This window comes from Tympanuchus pallidicinctus, unplaced genomic scaffold (assembly GCF_026119805.1).
Source record: "Tympanuchus pallidicinctus isolate F22 unplaced genomic scaffold, pur_lepc_1.0 scaffold38, whole genome shotgun sequence".
NCBI lineage: Eukaryota > Metazoa > Chordata > Aves > Galliformes > Phasianidae > Tympanuchus > Tympanuchus pallidicinctus.
In genome coordinates this window covers 424,128-438,246 of record NW_026294756.1, presented here as the reverse complement: position 1 = coordinate 438,246, position 14,119 = coordinate 424,128, and the positions used below count along the sequence as shown (strand labels likewise).

The 14,119-nt window shown below is 57.6% G+C and overlaps 1 protein-coding gene across 6 annotated transcripts in view; it reads left to right on the top strand.

Moving 5' to 3' along the window:
- The window catches only part of GATAD2A (GATA zinc finger domain containing 2A), a 44,703-nt gene that overhangs the window by 2,454 nt on the left and 28,130 nt on the right, over positions 1–14,119 (top strand). Inside the window, exon 1 of one of the 6 annotated variants that reach the window (XM_052699984.1) lies at positions 5,190–5,409. The exons of 4 other annotated variants lie outside the window; for them this stretch is intronic. The gene's annotated coding sequence lies outside the window, so the exon portion shown is untranslated. Of the gene's footprint in view, positions 1–5,189; positions 5,410–6,298; positions 6,468–14,119 lie in introns of those variants that run through there. One more of the 6 variants, XM_052699985.1, reaches the window with a different exon arrangement.

The window sequence follows — 14,119 nt, the reverse complement described above, 5'->3', positions numbered from 1 at the left end:
AGGCAGCGGGTGCTGCGTGCACACTGCAGGGCCGACTGCCATAGAGAGTCACAGGGTAACAGGTGCTCTGTTTTACGGAACCAAATCACACCAACCAAATCCATCTCAATCACAGGAGAACAAACTTTGGGTCTTTTTTGGTCAGGAGAGTTCAAATTCAGCTTTGGGGGGGGACAGGAACGGCCACAGCAGGGCTGGACCCATGGATGCACCATTGCCGTGTGCGAGTTGCCCTGTCCTTACTGCAGCTCCATTGTACAACGTTCACACTTCGATTCTGTTGCCTCATCAGTCCTTGCTGCAGGTAATTAAGGCGTTAGTGAGCAGGTGAGGCACCAGCATACCTGCAGTGTTTGCCTTTGGGTTGCCTGGCGTTGCAAACCGGTAGCTTGATGCTCACAGAGCGACCTGAGGTGGCTCATAGGAGGCGACCGATGGTGGAGGGGGGCTGGTGTTGGTGATGGTGCCGAGGGACCCAGGGGCCACATCTTGGTGTTGCCCATGTGTAACAGCCCTGGGCAGCGGCCTGGCTTCCTATGTGCAGACCGGTTCAGCTACCCTTCAACAATTGATTTATATAACTGAAATAGCTGGGGAAGTGAGAAATTTCCTTCCTCTTAGGACACAATGCCAAGGATGTCAAATCTCTTGGGAGCCCGATGATAAGAATTGGGCTGTCCTTCTTTGCACTTATTGACCAAACGTGAGGTTATTCGGTGGAGCTCGGGGTGCTGTGGGCACTGAGTGCATCTCTTGGTGCAGCAGGCTGATGTGCAGCTGATGGGCTTTGCTGGTGGCCCCGCTGTCTTTGCTCTGTAGGAGCGCTTGGCTTTGCTGTCCAGGATGAATTTCAGCCTGGAAGATGGTTTACCAACATCTGTCGACACGATCCAGTGTTCTCTTCTTCCCTAACTGATTCTCGTGTGCTTCTATTGGTGCGCTCTCAGCAAGCGGCGGCTGCTTTATGAATACCTTTCCCTTGAAATCTGCCTGGATAAATCAGACCAGTAATGACCGAACTCATCAATCCTAAATTTAGAATGAATCTAATTGATGCGCCTTGCTTTTCAGCAGGAAAGCAGGTTACGGGTCTGAGCTGGTACAGCTCTGTGGGGGAAGAGAGTGCCCTCCTGGAGCCGGGGGACCGGGCTGCTGTTCTCTGCATGCTGATAATAAACATTACCAGAAGGAACAACGTTGATAAACGCTTACAGTAAACATGGCGTAAGGCTCAGATAATCCTCCTGAAGACGCAGAGGCCTGCAGCATGCGGCGTGCTGCACTGAGTGTCCACTCAGCCTCATTTTGAGCAGCAGAACCTTCCTGTGCCTTCTGACACCTCTGGCTTTCCATCAGCGGGATGGAGTTGTGTGGAGGGGCTGTGCTGGAACCTCACCTATACAAACAGCCCAGGCCCTGCCAGCAAAGAGTGCGAGTGCTCGGCGTGCCGATGGCTCAGCCCTGGCTGGGCAGCGTGTTCCAACCCAATTAGTGGGATGGATTAATCACATTCACCCCCCGGAATCGCCACATCCCACCATTTCCAGGATGCTTTGCTGGATAAACACAAATCCCGCTTAAAAATACTTCTCAACTATTCCAGTTTCACGTTGAAGCCTCGCAGATGGAGAGCTCAGCCAAGCAGCTCAATGTGGCTGCCAGGATCGAATCGGGAGCATCTTTGGTGCAGTTCCTGCAGTCAGCAACGCAGCCCTGTGCAGGCACAGCCCCAGGAGAGGCCAAGTTGTAATCGTGGCATCTGCAGCCCTGTGCAGCTGTCGCTCTGCTCCTTATCTCCTGCAGCAGTTAACCATTTCGGCCACCAGCACGGTCCCCTCGAGGATGAAAGGCGAAAGCTGTTTTCCTAGGAAATAGGAGAGCTGCAAACAGCGCTCAGAGAGACTGGGTCTCTTCCAGAACCGGTGAAAGCCATTCGTTATTGAGGCCACACTTAGATTTCCCCCCGTTAAATCTAATTTGGAGGGTGGTAAAGACCAAACTGTGCTCCCCGTGGGGCGGCCTGGGGATGAAACGTTCCTGTGAGCGCGGAGGGCTTGGTAGCATCAGCAGGAAGAGCAGCTGGGGGTCCTTCTCGCTTTAGCTGCGATGTGGGGTCCTGCTTCACACAGCAGTGGAGCCCGTGGGAAGCCAAGAGGTGCGGGAACACTGCCGAGTTTTCTGCAACTCGTTAATTCATCTGTTAATCGGGGTCAAGTTCTGATGAGCCACGTGACGGCGGTCAGTAAACACGCGAGAGGTGCCTGTTTACAGCCGGCCCTCCGCGATGGCCCTGCAGGGCTGAGTCACTGCGTGCCGACCAGCACCGTGCCTGGGCTGCGCTGCCTGGCAGCCCCGTGTGCTCAGCCCGGCCTTTAAACGAGAGCCGGGCCGGGCAGACTTTGTTCTCTTCCCATTTCTGAGCAAAATCGATAGTCCGTGAAGCTCGTTGAATTGGAGCAGAGCTGCTCGTAGATCCCCTCCCACCCAGGAGGTGCTGTTTAGGGACGGCTCGGCTCCTGCCATCGCTCCATCTCCAGCCCCGCACTCTTTGCATATCCGCTGCTTTCCCGTTCCCTGATCTTTACTTTTTCACTCAGTTGCAGAAAAGATGAATTTTCCTGTCTTTATGGATCCGTTCCCCTCACTGCCCGTATCGGAGCTGTGTGTGTTGGGTGCTGCAGGGCTGATGTGCTGCAGCCCTCCATCGCCGTCACACACCTGTGGGCCACCTCGCCGTATCCCTGAGCCGCTGCCACCGGCAGCTGTGCAGGAACAGAGTTGCAGCAGAAAAGAAGTCAAAGGAGTTTTCTTGGTCCAGAGTCTATGGGATTCCTTTCATTCTTAGCATAAGCCATCTTAAAATTGTGTTCCTGCGATTTCTAGCACCGCTTACAGTTTGATCCTTCTTTTTTCCTTTAACTCTTTAAGGACGCGGCGGGTCGCTCACAAACTCCTCACCAGAAACAACTCTGCCAGCTCCTGCTGCCACGGGACACGGAGCAGAGCTCAGTGCAGGCTGTGGGATCCTGCGGCCATCAGACGGCTGCGCTGTGCTGGCAGGGCTGAGCCCCAGAACCCGCTCAGCCTGTTCTGCACTCCACGCTCCCGTGTTGCCATGCGCCCCGCATGGCTGCCTGTAAGGAGATGGGCGACTCTTCCCAATCTGCTGTTTTACTTCTTGTTCTTCATCAGCCCCGCGTCCTGGTGGCGTCAACTCAAATCTACACGCAGGTGTGTAACGGTGATGGAGGCTGCAGTGCATCAGCCGTGCAGCAGCCGACACAGCGCTTCAGCAGCACCCCGATACGGGCAGTGAGGGAACGGCCCCATAAAGACAGGAAAAGTTTCATCTCCTCTTCCATTCCTGTGAGTTTTGCCTGGAATTGATGCCTTCCTTTTGGATGCATCCCAGTATCAAATTCTGCCCTCGTAGCAAAATCAGCTCCTTGGTGCTGCAAAGATTTGTGCAGGCGCCGCTGTTGGCTTACAGAAATGGCTTCTCTAATTCCGAACCATTGGATTTTCATTTGAATGGAGTATTTGATTCAGATTAAAATCCAATAATGTTCATAATCCAACAGCGCCTATTTTAATAGAAGTGCTGCGTGGTGATGCACAGCACCCATAGCACCCAGTGGGAGATTTCAGAGCCCCAAAAGGGGGAATCCCCAGCCTGGAGCAGTGCTGGCACTGAGCTGAGCAGCACTGGGGCTGCTCCCAGCAGGGAGGGCTGTGGCCGAATTGCAGTGCAGTGCCAGGCTGGGCTGCTCCATCTCACGTGGAGCTCAGTGCTGTTTGTGTGCTGTTCAGATGGCGGTTGGACCCACGGGAGGCCAACTTTGTTGTTTTTTTCTGAGCGTGAAGGATGTGTTTGCGGCACATCCAGGCTGACTCTTTCAGAGCCTGATAGATTCACTAATTACCTTGTTTAGGTAATTGCTTGAGATTTCCTAGAACCTGCAGCCTCGGATGCATTACTCCAGCCATAAAGCTGTGCTGTGGTTACTTTTAGAGGTGGCCTTGGGGTTTCTCTGCTGATAGACCCACTGGATTCTCATTGCAACAACACCAGCTCGCGCCTTCGTTAAGTAATTAGCACGCTGCTGCACCTGGCTGGTGTCTCCTTAATGAAGAGGCTTTCCTGGTGCTGCACCTGCACCCTCCCAGAGGGAGGGCAGTCGTTTGTATGGGAAAAAGGCACTGGGTGCATTGGGGACCGGTGCCGACCCTGAGATGAGGCAGCACTGCGGGTCTGAGCTCTGCTGTGCTTGAATACGGGGTGTTAATGAGAGGTAGGGCAGGGACCCCATCTCTTGTTGGGGCTTCCAGGCTGTTCTTCGGCCTCAGAATTAAATCATCCAAATTCTGCTTGTTCTGCTCCTTAAGCATCAGGCCTGGAAAGGTGCTGACAGGGAGCGCAAGCATGGGCACAGGGGTTTTTGGAGTGACCCCCACCCAGCACCCAGCCTCCTTCCCAGCCCTTCCTACCCGCACCCTTCAGCTAGATTTAAGGAAAGGTGCCAGAAATATGCACCGGAGCCCGAAGCCTCGTCCTTGTAGAGAGGAGGGAGCGCCCACAGCGCTGCTGAACTTAGCCGAGCTGCTGGAGCCGGGGAACGGGATACGTTCGCGTTGGGAGGCGCAGACCGGGCCGGGCCGGGCCGAAGCGTGCGCTGAACGCAGCCCCGACACCCGGCCAGCGGCGCCGGAGCTCCGTGAGCCCGACCGCGGAAAGTCCGTAGGAGGACTGGGAGTCTCCTATCACGAGGCGGACGGACGGGCGCCGCTCTCCGAGCCGCAGCCCCGAGCCCCGGCTCGCCCCGCGCCGTCCTCCCGCTCGGGTGCCCCAGCGGAGCGGCGGGAGCCGCCCCGAGGTTCTCGACCGCGAGCACGCGGCAGCTCCGAGCCCCGCCGCCTCCCGTCCCCGCGCGGTGCCGCCGAGCGCCGCTCGCAGCCCTTCCCCGCGGTCCGGGATCCCCCGGCGGCTCCGAACAATGCCGCGGGGCCGCCGCCAGCAGCCCCCGCCGCTCCACGTGGCCCCGGGCGGCCGCAGCGCGGCGCCCCCAGCCCGCGCCGCAGCCAATCGCCGCCCGCCTGCCATGTGCCGCGACCCCTCCGGCCAATGGCGCCCCGGGTCACAGACCTGCTCCACCATTGCCCGGAAGCGGCGCGGGGCCGCGCTGCCGCCGCTCCTCCCGGCCCCGCCGCGCTCCGGGCCCCGCCGCGCGCATGCTCCGCCGAGTGACGCCGCGACTCCATGTGTGAGAAGCGCATTATTTGGCACGGGGGAGCCGCGGCCGACAGCCCGCACCGGGGAGAGCCCGCGGCGACGCGGGGGAAGAGGAGGAAAGGGCGGCGCGGAGCGGAGCGGGGGAGCGGCGGCGGGACGCGGCGGGACGCGGCGCGGCTGTAAGTGCCCGAGCGAAAAGTTCTCGTCGGGCGCATTGTCTGCGGGAGGAGCGGCGGGGGCGGGCCGGGCCGGGGGCGGCGCGGGGTCCCGCGGTTCTCGGCCCGAGCGCGGGGCTCCGCCGCCCCGGGGTTCGGCTTTGTTCGGCGCTCGGAGGGCGGCCGGCGGCGCGGCGGCTTCGCAAAGTTGGTGAGGGCTTTTCGCCGTGCCCGCTTCCTCCTCTTCGGGGCCGGCGGCGCCCCGGCCCCGCGCGGGGCCCTCGCCGGGGTGGGGGTGGTGCGAGCGGCCGCCCCGGGCAGCCCCCGCCGTGGCACCGGGGCCGGCGGGCGGCCAGGAGGGCCGTGTCACAATAAGAGTCCCCGTCCTCCCCCCGCTCAAGGTGCGCCGGGGCCGCGCCGCCCGGAGGGGCGTTCCGCTGCCGCCTGCCGGGAACGTCGGGGCTCCGCGGGGGATCGGCCGGGAGCCGCTCCGGCGCCGGGCGCTGCGGGGACGGCGGGGCGGCCCGGGGCGGTGGCGCAGCCCGGTGCGAGCTGCGCTGTGTGACTGCGAGCGGGAGAGCCCCGGCCCTGCTCCAGTGGGCACAGCCTGGAGCTGCGCAGCGTCGCGCGGCGTTCCCGGTCTCACGGCCCCGAAGTTGGGATGCGCGCTCCTGCTGCCCCGCGGCATCTGCTTGCGGCTTTATTTCGGATGTGTGAGCGTTGGGTTTTGCTTTCGCTTGTCCCTTTTCTGCCCGCCCCGCGTTGCCGAAGGCTGGCCGGGCTGCAGCGCTCCGTTCCCCCGCGGTGCTCGCTGGGTGGGTCCCCAAGGAACGACCCGCGGGCACGGCCTCAGCCCCGGCTCCTCCCGTGGGTGCCCGACTTCCTCGCTCCCTCCTCCGGCTGCAGCGACAGCAGAGCTGCTCGCAGGGAGTGTTACACAGGAAGTGAAAACTGGAGAGGGCCCTTCGGGAATCGGCGACTGCTGGCAGACCTGGAGCAGGCAGGAGCTGGGAGCGCTTCCCAAACTGCTGAGCAGCTCTCAAGCCCCAGGAGAGCAGCGGAGGGAAATGGGAGCAGGGCGGGTGCGTGGTTAGCAGAGACCGTGAGGTGGGAGAGGAGCAGGGGGCAGAGATGGTGAAAGTAAGGAATAAGGGGGGTGCATGGTGTGCTGTGTGGGGTCTGGCCCTTGGGAAGGAGCCGCAGAACCCGGGCAGGGACCTGAGGGTGACATGGCAGCGGCACCTCGTGAGCCCCCAGTGGTGACACAGAGCCCCGTGCTGAAGGGCTGTGACCCCACAGAGCGCTGCTCGTTGGGAACTGCTCTGCTTCTTTCTCCCCCTGCACTGATGTGACTGATGTGTGCTGTGCGTGCAGCAGTCGGGTTGCAGCGCTTTGCCCTGCTGCAGGTGATGCTCTTCTAACTTCTGTTTGGAAGAAGCCCAAATCTATCGCCGGTTAGCTCTGATCGAGTTTGTGTCGGTGTGAGAAGGGCTGGATCCCGTGCCTGAAGGAGGGACAACAGGCTGGATCCTGCTGGGAAGAAGCACTGTGTGTCCACGCTGCAGGATGGAGGCAGCCACAGCTGTTCCCTCTGCTCGGAGGTGGGGGTGTGGAGCTGTGCTACGTGGGGTTACACCGACGGGCGGTGATGCAATGGAGCTGGCAATGCTGCAGTGTCAGTATGCTAATACAGGAACTTAATATAGCTGCGCTGTGACTTTTTGTAGTAATTACAGGCTGGTAGGCATACAGGGAGCTGTTCAGAATTGTTGGTGTAAACTCAGGTGGTGCTCATGTGCTGTGCGATGGTTACGAGGCTCGGTTGGGGCCGCGGCTCCATCTGCATTGCTTGAGGGGAGGATGGAGGAGAGTGCTTGGTAAAACCAAACGCAGCCAACCTCTGGCGTCCCTCAGCTGGCTGGGAGCACGTAGAAAATGAAGCCTAAAAGTCCTTCAGGTGATGCAGGGCTGCCCCAGCCGGACCTGCTGAGCTGCGGCCGCGGTGCCAGGAGCGGAGTGCTGCTGTGTGTGTCCAGATCCCGATCTTGGGGCATCAGAGCCTCCTTTTGGTGCCTGTTGCGCACACGGGAGCTGTGCTCTCTTCCCCCAGGCTGAAGGTGCCTTTAACGGCTGCTTCTGTTGGCTGTGCTTCCCGTGGCTCAGCCCTGCGTGAGGGGAGGGATTGGACCCGTGCTCACATGTGGCCATGGACGTTTCCCTGCTGGTGGGAGGTGCTGCCCGAGCTGTGCTCAGCAGAGGAGGGTTGGACAGAAAGCATGCAGTGTGTGCGTTCCCCTGTTGGACTGACACACGTGTGCAGAGCTCCCTTACGACAGCAAAGACAAAACGGTGCTGCAGAGGTTTTTGCTTCTCAGAACAGCCAGTGCCACACAGAGCTCCGCAGTGGGCGCTCGACTTCCAGTGCTGTGGAATTGTGTTGGACTGGGGATGGGAGTGGGAAGCAATGCGGGATTCAGGAGCTGGACAATGCCAGGAGGCTCAGGAGAAGCATCTTCTTCTTACAAGAGGTCGTTAATTCTTGTGATATTTTCTCCCCACTCAACCAGGATGCCCCATGTGCATCGGTGCCTCTGCCTGTGTTCAGGTGGGGAAACCACCAGCGAGCTGCCCGAAGCCGGCGCCGTGGGGTAGCACCCAAGCAAAGGTTAAGGCTCACTAATGCACAGTTTGCTATGCTGGCTTTCTGTTGTTCAGCACTTTTCTTTCCCCCTCTCCAGACCATGGGGTTGCTGGCGGTGCTGCGCTGTCGGCTCCTGGCATCGGCCTCCCGATGCTGGCACGTGTCTGTGTGCCCCGTTCAGCATCACCTGGGGGCTGTGGCTGGGATGGGGCAGGAAGGAATCCTCCCAGACAGCTTTCCTATGCCTTAATTACAGGCTGTGTTTTCGTTCTGCTGGGGCTTCTGAGCCCACAACCTGCTGCGCTGCTCGTGGTTCCTCCTCCAGAGCAGGCAGGGCTGGAGAGCAGAATTGTGGCTCTCACTTGATGGACGCAGTCTTTAAATGATTAAGAGGATTTTGAGGGAGAAAATATGTGTAGTTTGGCCACCTGGGACAAAATGGATGGGGTGAAAACAAGGCTTAGCAAGTTTCGTGCATCCTTAGGTTCCTTGTGTTGATTCTTAAGCAAAGATGTTGGCACATGCTGCTGTTTTGTCGTGCTGAAATAAGCTAGGAAACAGCTTCAGCCAGGTGCAGCTGTAGCAGTTCTGTTCCTTCTGAACTCAGCAGCCTCCCTGGGGTTTCATCTTGAGACGGGCACGGCTGTGGGTGATGCTCTCCTCCTCACCTGTGCTTCTCTGGAGGAGAGGGAGATCAATGCTTTGGGTTGGGGTGTTCAGCATCTCTGTGCTCTGGCTGTCCCATCCGAATGGGTACAGCATGGGCTGCGAGGAAGATCTGCCAAATGTAACAACCGTTTCCTTCAGTCTTATTTTAATCTTCACCTTTAGCTTTTACCTCTCAAGCAACGCAGCTCCATCTCATTGTAGTGTGAAGTGAGAATTGCTGCTAGGGTTAAGGTTAAGGTTAGGGCAGAACGAAGAGCCTGTGGGTGCGCTGTGTGTTCTGCACGGGGCAGTTTGTTGGCTTGGCAAGTGCAAACATTTGTGTGGTGTAGGAGAATAAGACTTAACAGTGTGTGACACGTGCTGAAGGCCGTTAGATAGGGTCTGACGTGGAGCTCAGGGTTCCCTTGGCCGTGGGCAGCGCTGCGCTCAGCCATCTGCCATCTTCCTTCCCAGCCGGCTCTGTGCCTTTGCAGGTGATGTGCTGAAGCCAGGTGTATTTCGGAGCTCCCCAGGCTTTCTGTGCATCCCCTGTGAGGGCTGGGCTGGGCTGGGAGGCCTGCAGGTGCCTCGTCGAGCACATCGTTGTGACCAAGCATCATCTTTTCGGATGGCTCTGCTCTGGGGATGTGGGGGCAGAAGGCGTTGTGTGGTTCTGGCACAGCCCTGAAGGGCAGAGGTGATCGCAGCTCACACTGGGCTGCTCCGTTTGCCTTCCTGCTACTGGTGCTCCATCCCACCCTGCTGGGGATGTCTGCTGGCTCAGCGTGCTGCGTGGAGCTGTGCTGCGTTTGGAAGAGGAGTCATCTCCTGCCTCTTGGCATTCACTGGGTGACTAATGACTCGAATCCAGTTTCCCTGCCTGTTTGCAGCGCCCAACTGCTGTGAAATGAAGGGGATTGGTGTGCATGGAGGTCACCCTCTGGTTCTGGCGTCCTGCACAGCGCCTGGGCTCACGGGGACTGGGGCGAAGTGAAGTCAGCACGCTCCACTGCTGGCTGCAGCTCCTTGGAGCAGCTCTGAGCTGCCCAGCACACGGCTGGAATGGAGCCCCAGGTGGGTCCCCTAAATGGGGAGAGCAGCAGAGCCACAGCCGGTGCTGTTGCACGCATCCCAAGATCATCAGCAGTGATTTCTTGCTCAGTTTGGTTTATGCTACAAACCTGGAAGAATTTGCAGATGTTGTAATTGGGCAGTAAATGAGATCTTTATGTTTCATAGTGGTATTTACCTATTGCTGCAGGAGGATTTCCTTGCTGCAGCCCATCAGCCCTGCCCGGCCATTCATTTGCTGACGCGGCCACGTGGTTGTGAGCTTTGAAACGCTCACAAGAATTAGAGGAAGTAAACCGAAGGCATTCATGTTTAATGGGATCTCAGAACATCCCGTGGTTCTGCTGTCCCTGTGCCACTGTGCTGAGCCACAGTTCAGGTCCATTCACAGCGCAGATCTGCTGTTCTCTGGTTTGTTGTACAGCACTAAACTACTTCAGCCCCTGCTGCACGCTGCTGCGTGTGCGCTCCTAGCTCTGTTTGCTGCTAGGTTTTATATTCAAGGCCGACCAGATGCAGCCCAGAAAGCCTGAATGCTTTGGGTTGGCAGCCCGTCATAAGCAGTGGAGAACTTCTGTGTTTTGAGTGCTTGAGAGCAGAACTTGTTGCTTTCATTGATGTCTGTGGGAGGTGCTGGGTTGTGCCCAGCAGTTCTGAGGGCAGCAGCTGTCATCTCTGGGCCGTGTGTGTGCTGGGGAGGAGCACGCATCTCCTCGATGGATGCATGAAGTGTTTGGTGGCTCTGAAATTCTCCTGAATCCTGCAGCAGGTAAACTTGTATCTTTAGGCTGACATCCTGAGCTCAGTGACAGCTCAGGGAGCGCCGTTCTGGGTTACAGCTGCATCCATTTGTGTTCAGTGTATTTGAAATGATTCTGCTGCTGCTTCCTTCAGCGAGGCTGTGCAGAGAGGGATGGATTCATTTCAGTTTGTCGGACCAAAACCGGTTTAAACGCAGAGACAATGGCTTAATAATGGCCAGAACTTAAGTGGTAGAAGTGGTTTATGGAACAAAGGCAGCTGGAGGGCTGCTTGGTCACTGGTGCCTGAGAACCGTGATGATGGTGGAGGTTATAGAAGTAGCTGAAGATGGCTCCTTTTTAATACTGCACGCTGTTTATCCCTTAGGAGGCTGACACACACAGGAGCATTCCCTTTGCAAACCTCTGGTTGCTCTCTACCCTCCTGTTTTTGTGCAAGTCGCATTGGGGGCTGGAATCGCAGCATCTCACTCTGATCTCCCGCATCTCCCGTTTGCTTTGTGCGCCTGTTGCTTCGCAGCACCCAGATGCTTTGCTGCTCAGCGCAGCCCCTGGGTCCCATGGGTGCAGTGACAGAGCAGCTTCCTGGGCTCGGGGTGTGAGCGTGACCCCCGCAGCCCCGTGGTGGGATGTCGGCCCGCAGGTGGGTGCTGCTGTGCACGGAGCTCCTGCTGTAATGACCGGGGTGGCTGTGCTGCTTCCCCTGTCAATAGGTGTGGCTGCTGGGCTCCTGCCAAGCTGCCATTTCGTTCCCTTATTTGGATTGCTGAGCGGTGTCGTGCTCCACGCACACCCTCGACTTGGCTTTTAAATAATACAGGCAGGGAAGCGAAGATTGCTGCGACAAAATTATTAGCTTATGGGTTATTAATGCATTCCTGCCGCTGAGATGAAGAGCGCGTCGTTAGCGGGGGGCGAAACCTTGAGCTCCAACAGGGGAAAAAAAAAACCTAAAAGAATCCTGCTGCAACACCTCCAGGAGTGATGCTGAATGGAGCCAGGTGGGCACAAATGGAATTATCTCAGAGAAGGGGAATGCTGGAAGGCTGTGAAGCAGAGGATGGTGGCTGTGCTTTGGCCGATGCCCGGCGCGGTGCTGCCTCCTCCATCCTCGGAGCTGTCGGGCACGGAGTGAGCGAGGTGATGCCTTCACAGCCCCTTTCCCCTCTTTGATATTCTGCCAAACCATTCCACGCAGTGCATAAGGAAGAGATGCCCCCTCCTCTGCCAGCAGCATGGCACACGTCACGACTGGAAGGCAGAGGGGGCTCGGATCAGACAGGGCTGGTTGGGGAGGGAGGGCAGAGCGTGGCACGGTGACGACCACTGAGGTGCAGCAGCCTGGCAAAGAGAAGTCAAAACACGTCTGAAAACACCAACTTTGGGTTGCAAGAATCGGATGATAGCAGTGATATCAAAAGGCTCAGCTTGGCAAGCTTGGTACCTTGATATCAGAAGGCTGCGTGCCCTGGAGGAAGGACGCACTGCTTGTGGATCCCTGCCTGCGCTGCTGTGGGACTCGGTGGCTTTTGGCATCTGTAAGAGAATGCTGGAAAATGAGTGTCCTCTGGGGGATGGATGCTGCCCATGGGTAACGTTCCCTCTGCTCCCAGCTCCACGTTCCTGCCCAGCACAGGCGTTGATCCAGAGGGGTAATTAGGAGCACTGTTGATGGCTGCGTCTTCATCTCTGCTCAGGAACTTGGAAATGAGTGAGAGAGGCTCTCAGTTTGTAACAGATTTGATCGGCAGTGAGCCTGGTACACAATTAATAGGTGGCACTGGTGTTAATGAGCACCTGAAAGGCTCTTCACCTTCCTGTGGGGCGGCACTGAGTGGAGGGGCTGAGCTGCACCTTCCTGATCCGTGGGCACGCAGGAATCAGGCAGCAATTCCCAGCTATTTGGTGGGGTACCAACATGGGCTGGGGGCGGGAGGGTTGGCAGCTCCACTGCAAGGCAGAGACAATTCTTATGCAAGCTGAAGTTCTGGTGCTAAAGAAACTTGCTCGCTGCTTTTGTACGGCTTTGAGTTCTCTTCCTGGAGCAACGACTGAAGACTTCACTCTTGTATTCAGAAGCACTGGTGGAAGCACACCTGGGCACGAGGCAGAAGCCAACCCCTGGTGTGTCAATATTTAGATTGCAATGTGACTCCTTTTGGTGCTGACAGCTTCGCTCAGCCTTCCAAAAAGCACAGGGTTTTCTTATCACTTGTTTGAGGAGCCACGCACGGAGCAGAGCGCTCTGCGTCCCCGTGTCACAGCTTCCATGCCTTCATCTGAAAGAATCTGGAGCCTGTTCTCAAAACATCGTATCTTAAAACCTTGCTCGGCGTGGGGATTCGTGCCCAAGGAGGCTGTGGATCCCCATCCCTGCAGGCATTCAAGGCCAGGCTGGATGTGGCTCTGTGCAGCCTGGGCTGCTGGTTGGTGACCTGCACGCAGCAGGGGTTGGAGCTGGATGAGCATCGTGCTCCTTTGCGACCCAGACCATGCTGTGATTCTCTTTAATTTTACCAACCTGTTGCTTTTCCAGGCACTGTTGGTGGGATTCAGCGATGTCGCTGAAATCGCAGCGCCCTTGTTCTGATCTACAACTTTCCTCATTGATTTTAGAGGAAAACCCTTCGCCAGGTGCCTGTGGTGGCTCCCAGCAACCTGAGCTCTGTCAGGGGAAGGATGCTGTCCCACAGCCTGGGGACCACAGGCTGGGTTTCCCAGCAGGTTGGTGCTGGTGGCACTGGGACACGTGGCTGCACGGCTCCGGCCGCTGCCTTCTGCTGGGACTTGTCAAAGCCAGAGCTGCTCCGGCCGAGTTTCACTTCCCAGTGTTAACTGCTTAAGTGCCCGTTTCCCACGAGAATCCCCGTCATGGTGCTTTACCAACAGCTCCAAACCATCTCAACCCTTTTCCCTGAGTGCTGTGGGGATGCTGGGCTGGAGCCGAGGGCTCAGAGCTCCGGCGCTGCAGGGCAGAGCAGCGGCGTCCCCTGGCAGGGAAGCAGTTAAACAGCTCCTCGTGTCCTCGTAAGATGAAAACTATTTTAGTCCCATGACAGGAGCACGACGGGAGTTTAATGCTACGGTTTGTTAAAAATGGAGGCAGGCAGGAGCCCCAGCAGCCCAGCTCAGACTCCCCGTGTCCAGAGCACGATGGAAGGAGCCGTTCCTCCTTGCTCCTCCAAAATCTTTTCTTTTTTCTGCCCCCTCCTTTTTCCCAGCAGTGTCCCAACTTGCAGCGGTGCCGCAGCTACTAATTAACGCAGGAGCTCATCACTTGTAACGGCTTTTTGGAGGCTCTGGTGCATCCCAACCAGGTGTGGATGCACCACGGCGTGGCTGCTGCTCACAGCACCGCTGGATCCTCACAAAGGCCCCAAAGTAGCTGTAGTGGTGGTTTTCAATGGGCTACTAATTAGAAAAGCATTGGACTAATAGGATGAGCTATAATTAGCAAGACCTGCCCTCTAGATAGCTAATCAAGACCCAGAACACAGTTGCATATCCATTCATTAAGTTCCTCTGTCTGCAGTTTTGGAGCAATTTGTTTAATCCATTGGAACCTCTTTGGATGCTCTGAGCTGCACAGCAGGCAGTGGCACGGAGCAGCATC